This window comes from Triticum dicoccoides, chromosome 1B (genome assembly GCF_002162155.2).
Source record: "Triticum dicoccoides isolate Atlit2015 ecotype Zavitan chromosome 1B, WEW_v2.0, whole genome shotgun sequence".
In the NCBI taxonomy this organism is placed as follows: Eukaryota; Viridiplantae; Streptophyta; class Magnoliopsida; order Poales; family Poaceae; genus Triticum; species Triticum dicoccoides.
In genome coordinates this window covers 94,916,703-94,924,923 of record NC_041381.1, presented here as the reverse complement: position 1 = coordinate 94,924,923, position 8,221 = coordinate 94,916,703, and the positions used below count along the sequence as shown (strand labels likewise).

The 8,221-nt window shown below is 45.6% G+C and overlaps 1 long non-coding RNA gene across 4 annotated transcripts; it reads right to left on the bottom strand.

Annotated features, from left to right (window-relative positions):
• Positions 1-1,578: 1,578 nt before the first annotated feature.
• On the bottom strand, positions 1,579-5,423 carry LOC119321386. Of its 4 annotated transcripts, none has more exons than XR_005155146.1 (6): positions 5,027-5,423; positions 4,454-4,595; positions 4,058-4,359; positions 2,977-3,612; positions 2,550-2,610; positions 1,579-1,920 (listed from the first exon to the last, which is right to left on the bottom strand). It is a non-coding gene; the product is annotated as an uncharacterized LOC119321386 (long non-coding RNA). The 4 variants fall into 4 exon arrangements; XR_005155144.1 differs by having other exon boundaries at positions 2,550-3,143; positions 3,301-3,612; XR_005155145.1 differs by having other exon boundaries at positions 1,579-1,937; positions 2,550-3,612.
• Between the last annotated feature and the right edge of the window lie 2,798 nt (positions 5,424-8,221).

Here is an 8,221-nt window from a genome sequence, read left to right as displayed (position 1 = left end):
TGCCTTGAATGTGGTGTTGCTGCCCTCCCTCCTCCCCTCTATTTATAGGGTGAAGGGGGAATGGGGCCGGCCCCTTGAGATCTAGAGGGGGGGCGGCGGCAAGGGGAGGGGGCTTGCCCCCCAAGCCAAGGGAGGCGCCCCCTTTAGGGTTCTCCCACAACCCTAGGCGCATGGGCCCTAGGGGGGATGGCGCCCAGCCCACTTAGGGGCTGGTTCCTGTTGGGGAACGTAGTAATTTCAAAAATTTCCTACGCACCCGCCAGATCATTGTGATGCATAGCAACGAGAGGGGAGAGTGTGTCCACGTACCCTCGTAGACCGAAAGCGGAAGCGTTAGCACAACGCAGTTGATGTAGTCGTACGTCTTCACGGTCCGACCGATCCAAGTATCGAACGTACGGCACCTCCGAGTTCAGCACACGTTTAGCTCGATGACGTCCCACGACTCCGATCCAGCAGAGCTTTGCAGGAGAGTTCCGTCAGCACGACAGCGTGATGACGGTGTTGATGATGCTACCGACGCAGGGCTTCGCCTAAGCACCGCTACGATATTACCGAGGTGAAATATGGTGGAGGGGGGCACCGCACACGGCTAAGAGATCAATGATCAATGTTGTGTCTAGAGGTGCCCCCTGCCCCCGTATATAAAGGAGCAAGGGGGGAGGCGGCCGGCCTAGGAGGAGGGCACGCCAAGGGGGGAGTTCTACTCCACCTTTCCTTGTTGGAGTAGGAGAAGGGAAGGAAGAGGAAGAAGGAAGGAAGGGGGCGCACCCCCTCCCTAATCCAACTAGTAGACTGCCCGTGCGTTGCCACGGGCCAAAAATGAATGTCTAAACAATGCTCATTTTTCTTGATACGAAAAAGCACATCACACAGAATGTTCAACCATGCCACAAACACAAGTACACGTTCTTCTCTCTATTTCTGACAAACACCACACACACCTTTAGCCGCTCTTTTTCATCCAACCTTTTGTCCATCACCTTCTCTGTCCGGGCCACATATGGATATGTAAACATTCTTTCCACCATGTGTTTATTCAGAAGTTGATTATGAATAATGTTATGTTTGCTTCCAGCCTCCACACTGGCTCTTCTTTCATCTCCATCAAAGATGTGTCTCCATCACTTCACCTCCCTAAGACTTCTTATGCACCTCAAATATACATAGAACAATCACACAACAATGTTGCATCGTTGTCATCCATTTCTTATTTGACGAGCCCTAGCGCTTAAGCTCTTTGGTCATTGCGTCACCGTCCCGCTATGTCGTCACCCTACTCCAAAATCCTCCTATGTGTTTAGTCTGCTCCAAATACTTCTGTGTTTTCTCCTCCTGCCATTACCCCCTACCATCATAGATCCATCAGTGTTTCCTCACACAACCAGCGAGGGCTATGGTGCCTCCACTTGCATGAGGCAAACCGTGGCGGGCATGAAAATGTATCCAAAGGCCCTATGCATCTCGGTTGTTGGATAGCTAAAAATAATCTTGTATTTCATCCATGAGTACAGCAAATAAGAAAATATCCGAAGTAACCACAATAAGGCCCTAAGTTTTCCCGTTGGATATAGGAAAGAACCTGATCACTTAAAACCTAGACCATATGATAAACCACCACTTACAACAAACTTGGGAATAATTTGTATAGCCCTCTTATAGTAATAGGTGGATGGCCATGCATTGCCATGAAACACGAAGCTTAAACATTAAAAACAACGATCAAACAACATGTATTTCAGATGCGACCTATGACCGTTGTGACAAATATCACCTTGAAGCACATCCTTGCTAGTACATCCTTTTCTATATGAACTCTGTTCTGATAAGTAACTAAGATGTTGTCCTTCTCATCACCTCTCCATGCCTCTCGACTCCCCATCTGGATCCATCGGTGTTTTCTTCTCATCATGCTTCACCCTGCATAACATGGCCATCTTAACCAACAACAATTATATATGATAACAGATGTTAGTGCATCAAGTGGCACAATCCCACAAGGTATCTGCTAGGGTGACACTTCCAACAAAACACATGGCGCATGATAAATTAATGCCAAATAATTATATTTATATATTTACCTAGTCACTTATGCTATCAGACAACTATGATGAACAAGGAATTTGCACTGTTAGTGCTACAGATAATAGAGTGACAAACGTTAGACACATACAAAGAAACTTTACATCGCTTAGAGGAAGGCAAAGGTTGTTTACGTATCGTTAAGCATGTCTCGATCACATCAATACAAATCAATAGAAATATCAATATTTTGGTCCCAGCACCAATTATCTTTCGTAGAGATCTTCGATGATGAATGATATAGATGACGAATATTATGAGAATTTAGCTAGAATATTAAGAACAATTTCACTGATATTACACATCATTTCCTAGTAGACCCTATTTTCAAGAAGCATTGTGGCTGTTTACATTGAGATAATATCAGGATACTATAACAATGTACAAAGCATACCTGAAACTTAATGTAAGTTAAATATAACACTAAAAACACAAGACACGGTGGTAGAAATTATACTTCTGTGTACCTGAGGTATTAATAAGCAATTGGAAGTTGGATTTCTACAGCCTACATTCACAATTCTGATCCTGAAAGAAAGAACAAAGAAGAAAACAATGGGTGGATCATGAGAGTATAACATAAAAGTGATGTACCTCAGCATTCAAACAGTATATGTAGAATTGAATAGTATTTGCTCACAAAGGCAAACTCGGTAGTGTACAAAAATGGTCAAATGACCGGTAATTAACTAACCAACAACCAAGAAAAAAGAACAAAGTAAATCAATTACAAACTTCAACAACCAAGACAAAAGAACAAAGTAAATCAGTTACAAACTTCCTAATTATTACGGTATGAATTATGTTTGGCTAGAGCTCATGGTCCTGTGTGCTACAAATAATGACATGTAAGAGACCATTCAAAAACATAAATACTTAAAAGATCGAATCAACCTGTGTATGAGTGCAACCAGTCTGTCTTGTCCTAGTGTGATGCCCATGCGCCTACCCAGTTTGATAGAATTTTCCAAAGAATATTGGACACAAAGACAGCTAGTTATACTTGGTCCAGTCAGTCATATGTTGTTGGGTATAGTCAGTACTCAGTAATCAGTAATCAGCTGAAAAGCAGATGATAACAATCAGGCATTGTAATGGCCGATGGGCCTTTTTTCTATCATAAGACTAACTTTCTTCTATGAAGCTGATAGGCGTTTGAATTTTCATGGCGTACTATAGAAGATCTGATATCTAGATAAGAAGACACAGTATCCATACCTGAACATTGTACTGTGAGACGCCATCCCTCAAGTTAACAGGGTACTAATTGTTGGGCGGGTGGACGCGGAGGTGGTGAAAACTAACTGTCGGTGCTCTCAAATGAAAATAAAATTAAACTTTGAGCTAATGATCATTGGTTTTTTGTGGGAACTAATAATAGTAGTTTACTCATCAAACAGAATCTGGGCCAAAATCATAAAGTCCCTGCTCAACTATATGTTCAGATCAGAACGGAAACCAGACATCAATGATCTGAAAATACCTGTAAGACACCATGGCATGGCTGAGACTGACGGTTCCAGATACTATCTGTAAGAAAAGAGATGTATTATAACATTACCATAACAGTACATGACTAACAGGTGCAAATACCTCTTATATTTAGGAACGGAGGGTTTACAATCAAATAGCAAGAAACAACCTTCTTTTATGCCCAACATACTATCGTTTTAGAAATGCACTCCATATTGTCAATTGAATCATCTTTTAAACATGCAGACATCATAAATGCTAGTAGGCTTATATTTCCTTGCAGCTTGGCTTCTGTTGTTTTAAATGACAAATGTGAAGTCATTTTATTGGCTGGGAAATTTTATGGCAGTCTGAAATGATCTAAACTTTTTTTGCTGAAATGATCTAAACTCTTTTTGCTGAAACTCGTAACAAGATGGTAGTCTGAAATTCATATGAATAAGGCAATGCTCTAAACTCTGTTTGCTGATATTCATAGGAACATGTGAATGCCTCTGCTTACCTATCATGCATTAAAAGAAAGGAGGCTGGTCCAGACGCTACGGTTATTCTTGCATACTTCTGGTGACGGTCTACTGCAAGCCACTTGATTCCTCCTTGCTGTAATACTTAGTACTTGCACAAGTGGATATTTATAGGAAAAATTATGAGCATAGTTTCTCGTGGAGAACAACCATTATTACATCTCCTCCTCCGATGCATCAGGCGATGCAATAGGGGAGCCGAAACGAGCCAGCAGTGTGGCAGCGGCACCACAACATCTGGACGAGGCAACAATGTACTGTCCACGGTTGCAAGAAGCTCCTACAGAAGGAGAAAATTAACACATTCTATTCAAGCCAAATTTATTAGTAGCAAGCAAGCCAGGTGCCGACAGCTGAGACTCCAGTTGACCGACCTGTTCTGTTCCTCGGCGGCAGCGACGAACTTCTCGACCAAGTGAACACATGAAGACAGGGTCACCTAGGGAACGGAGACGCCAATCAAGGCATATCCTAGCAAAGTTTCTGGTCCCAACTTTCTCAGCCTTCTGCACAAAACTGTTTGAAAAAGTAATAAGTGATCAAGAGAATGCGATTGGCGTAAAGCTTGATCAGATTGCCAAGGTCCTCTACTTTTTTTTGCAAATAAAAAAACAGGCAAGGTCCTCTACCTTGACAGCAAGATACAGAGTAAAATGATTGATGGATAATTTTGGGGCATATATAGAGTAATAAGTGATCCAAAAGCAGTCAGAATAAGCACACGTTATTATGAGCTATTACAGGTTGCAACACACAAATCCTGTTTCTCTCAATATTTTGATTTTGATCCCACCTATGCAGTAAATTATTATCGCATAATAGCCATCTTAATTCTTCAAATCCTACATGTGCAAAAAAATGTGAAAGATGACCAAAGAATGCCCATAGATCATTACATGGGTGGACACTGAAACATGGGCGCAAAAGTATGGGTATTAGTCAGTTACCCGTCGTTGAGCGTTGGCCCCGTCCGCCGCCGACTGCTGCTCGCATCGCACCTGGCCGTTGACTGCACCGCACTCGTGTCCCCCGCTCCCGAGAGCACCATCCACTCGCGGCCAGCTGTTGCCTCGCAGGAGGAGAGGGAGGCAGGGGCCTCCCGGCTGAGGAGATGGGGCGTGAGAAAAGGAGGTGTGGCAGCGACGTCTCCCCTCGGACGGCGGCGACGTCTCTCCTAGAACGGCGGCGTCGGCATCTCCCGGATCTCAGCGGCGGCGATCCCGTACGTCGGCGGAGGGGATTCAAACCGCCCTCCCCCGGAGACGCGGCGGCGGCGGCGGCGTCTCCCTCTGACGGCGTTGGCAACGAACGAGGGTTTCGTACTTCTTGGAGGGACTTCGTATCGTAGGGATGGGATCGACAGGAGAGGGTTTTCTGCAGTGGTGGTTTTTTTTATGCGGTCGTACGGGGGCAGCGGAGACGGAAAAAACCGACGAAAATACACCAGCGAAAATAAACCGCGCAGACTATTCACCAACTGCTCCGAGCAGAGATTCGGACCAGTCCATGAGGAGGGGTGCGGCCACCCTTTGAGGCCTTTCTCTCCATTCCCGTATGGCCTATTAAGGCCCAATACGAATTCCGGTAACTCTCCGGTACTTCGAAAAATACCCGATTCATTCGGAACCTTTCCGATGTCCGAATATAGTCATCCAATATATCGATCTTTACGTCTCGACCATTTCGAGACTCCTCGTCATGTCCCCGACCTTATCCGATACTCCGAACTACCTTCGGTACATCAAACACATAACTCATAATATAAATCGTCACCTAACTTTAAGCGTGCGGACCCTACGGGTTCGAGAACTATGTAAACATGACCGAGATATGTCTTCGGTCAATAACCAATAGCGGAACCTGGATGCTCATATTGGCTCCTACATATTCTACGAAGATCTTTATCGGTCAAACGCATAACAACATACGTTGTTCCCTTTGTCATCGGTATGTTACTTGCCCGAGATTCGATCGTCGGTATCTCAATACCTAGTTCAATCTCGTTACCGGCAAGTCTCTTTACTCGTTATGTAATGCATCATCCCGCAACTAACTCATTAATCACATTGCTTGCAAGGCTTATAGTGATGTGCATTACCGACAGGGCCCAAAGATACCTCTCCTACAATCGGAGTGACAAATCCTAATTTCGAAATACGCCAACCCAACAAGTACCTTCGGAGACACCTGTAGAGCACCTTTATAATCACCCAGTTACTTTGTGACGTTTGGTGGCACACAAAGTGTTCCTCCGGTAAACGGGAGTTGCATAATCTCATAGTCATAGGAACAAGTATAAGTCATGAAGAAAGCAATAGCAACATACTAAACGATCAAGTGCTAAGCTAACGGAATGGATCAAGTCAATCACATCATTCTCCTAATGATGTGATCCCGTTAATCAAATGACAACTCATGTCTATGGCTAGGAAACTCAGCCATCTTTGATCAACGAGCTAGTTAAGTAGAGGCATACTAGTGGCACTATGTTTGTCTATATATTCACACATGTATTATGTTTCCGGCTAATACAATTCTAGCATGAATAATAAACATTTATCATGAAATAAGGAAATAAATAATAACTTTATTATTGCCTCTAGGGCATATTTTCTTCAGTCTCCCACTTGCACTAGAGTCAATAATCTAGTTCACATCATCATGTGATTTAACACCAATATTCATATCTGTATATGATTAACACCCATAGTTCACATCGTCATGTGAACAACACCCAAAGGGTTTACTAGAGTCAATAATCTAGTTCACATTGCTATGTGATTAACACCCAAAGAGTACTAAGGTATGATTATGTTTTGCATGTGAGAGAAGTTTAGTCAACGGATCTGTCACATTCAGAGCCGTATGTATTTTGCAAAATATTCTATGTCTACAATGCTCTGCACGGAGCTACTTTAGCTAATTGCTCCCACTTTCAATATGTATCCAGATTGATACTTAGAGTCATCTGGATTAGTATAAGAGTTTGTATCGATGTAACTCTTTACGATGAACTCTTTTATCACTTTCATAATCGAGAAACATCTCCTTACACTACAGGAATCAGCTAGTTTGCCATCTGGCGAGTACAGGCGGCAAAGGGCGAAATACAGACGGCAAAGAGTTTGCCGTCAGCCGGCTGACGGCAAACATAGACGGCAAAAAGGGTCGCGGTAAAGGCTGTTTTGCCGTCAGCAATTCATCGGGCAGACGGCAAAGGTTTTGCCGTCAGCCAACTACAGATTTGCCATCTGTCGCAAAAATAATAGACGGCAAAACCCTGTTCTTTGCCGTTAGTCAAAACTTCTTCTTTGCCGTCATCTAGACTAAAGTAGAGACGGCAAAGACTGTTTTTTTAAAATAATGTCAGAGCAGAGCATCTCGCCGGACACATGAACATCAAATCAAAGAGAGCAGGTTCAGCTCACGTAGATTTTTTTTCGACATGGCCATGCTACATTTCATTCATTGTTGGTGGAGTTACAGAGAAGTTACAGTTGTCCTGAAAATTTACACAAAGGACCCTAGAAAGTAAAAAATAAAAGCAATCAAGTCCTTCTCCACTGCAGGAACAGGGACTTGACAGCCGGCCGTCCTTCCACTGTCCGAGGATCCACTGCCGCCGCCTTGCCCTGCTCGCCTTGTCGCGCCACCGCACAGCCACCCGACCATCCTCTGCACCGGCTCCCGGCCATGCTCGCCGCGCAGACGCACGGCCCAGCTCGCCCACGCCTTGCTAGCACCGACCGCCCGCGCGTCTCTTGCAGGGCCCTCCCGCGCCGGCTGCCCTGCCAGCACCGGACCGAAGCAGTCATGCCCTGGTCTTCGAATCGCCACCCAGCCATGCTCGGCGCGTAGCCGCACGGCCCTGCTCGCCTGCGCCCTGCTCGCCTGGCTGGGGCAACGGGGCCGGCGACGCCCGTGGCGAAGGGGGAAGGGCGACGGGGACGGCAGAAGACGTCGTGGTGGATCCCTGCGGAGCTTCGAGGGCGACGGGGCTGAGGCCGGGGGCGATGGAGGAAGTGGCCGGGGCCGGCACGAGAGGTGGTGGCCGACGGGCGAGGTGGTGGCCGGACGCCGGCGGAGCTTCGGGCGCGCCAGGGCCGTGGCTGGGGGCGACGGGGACGGGGCCGAGGCCGGGG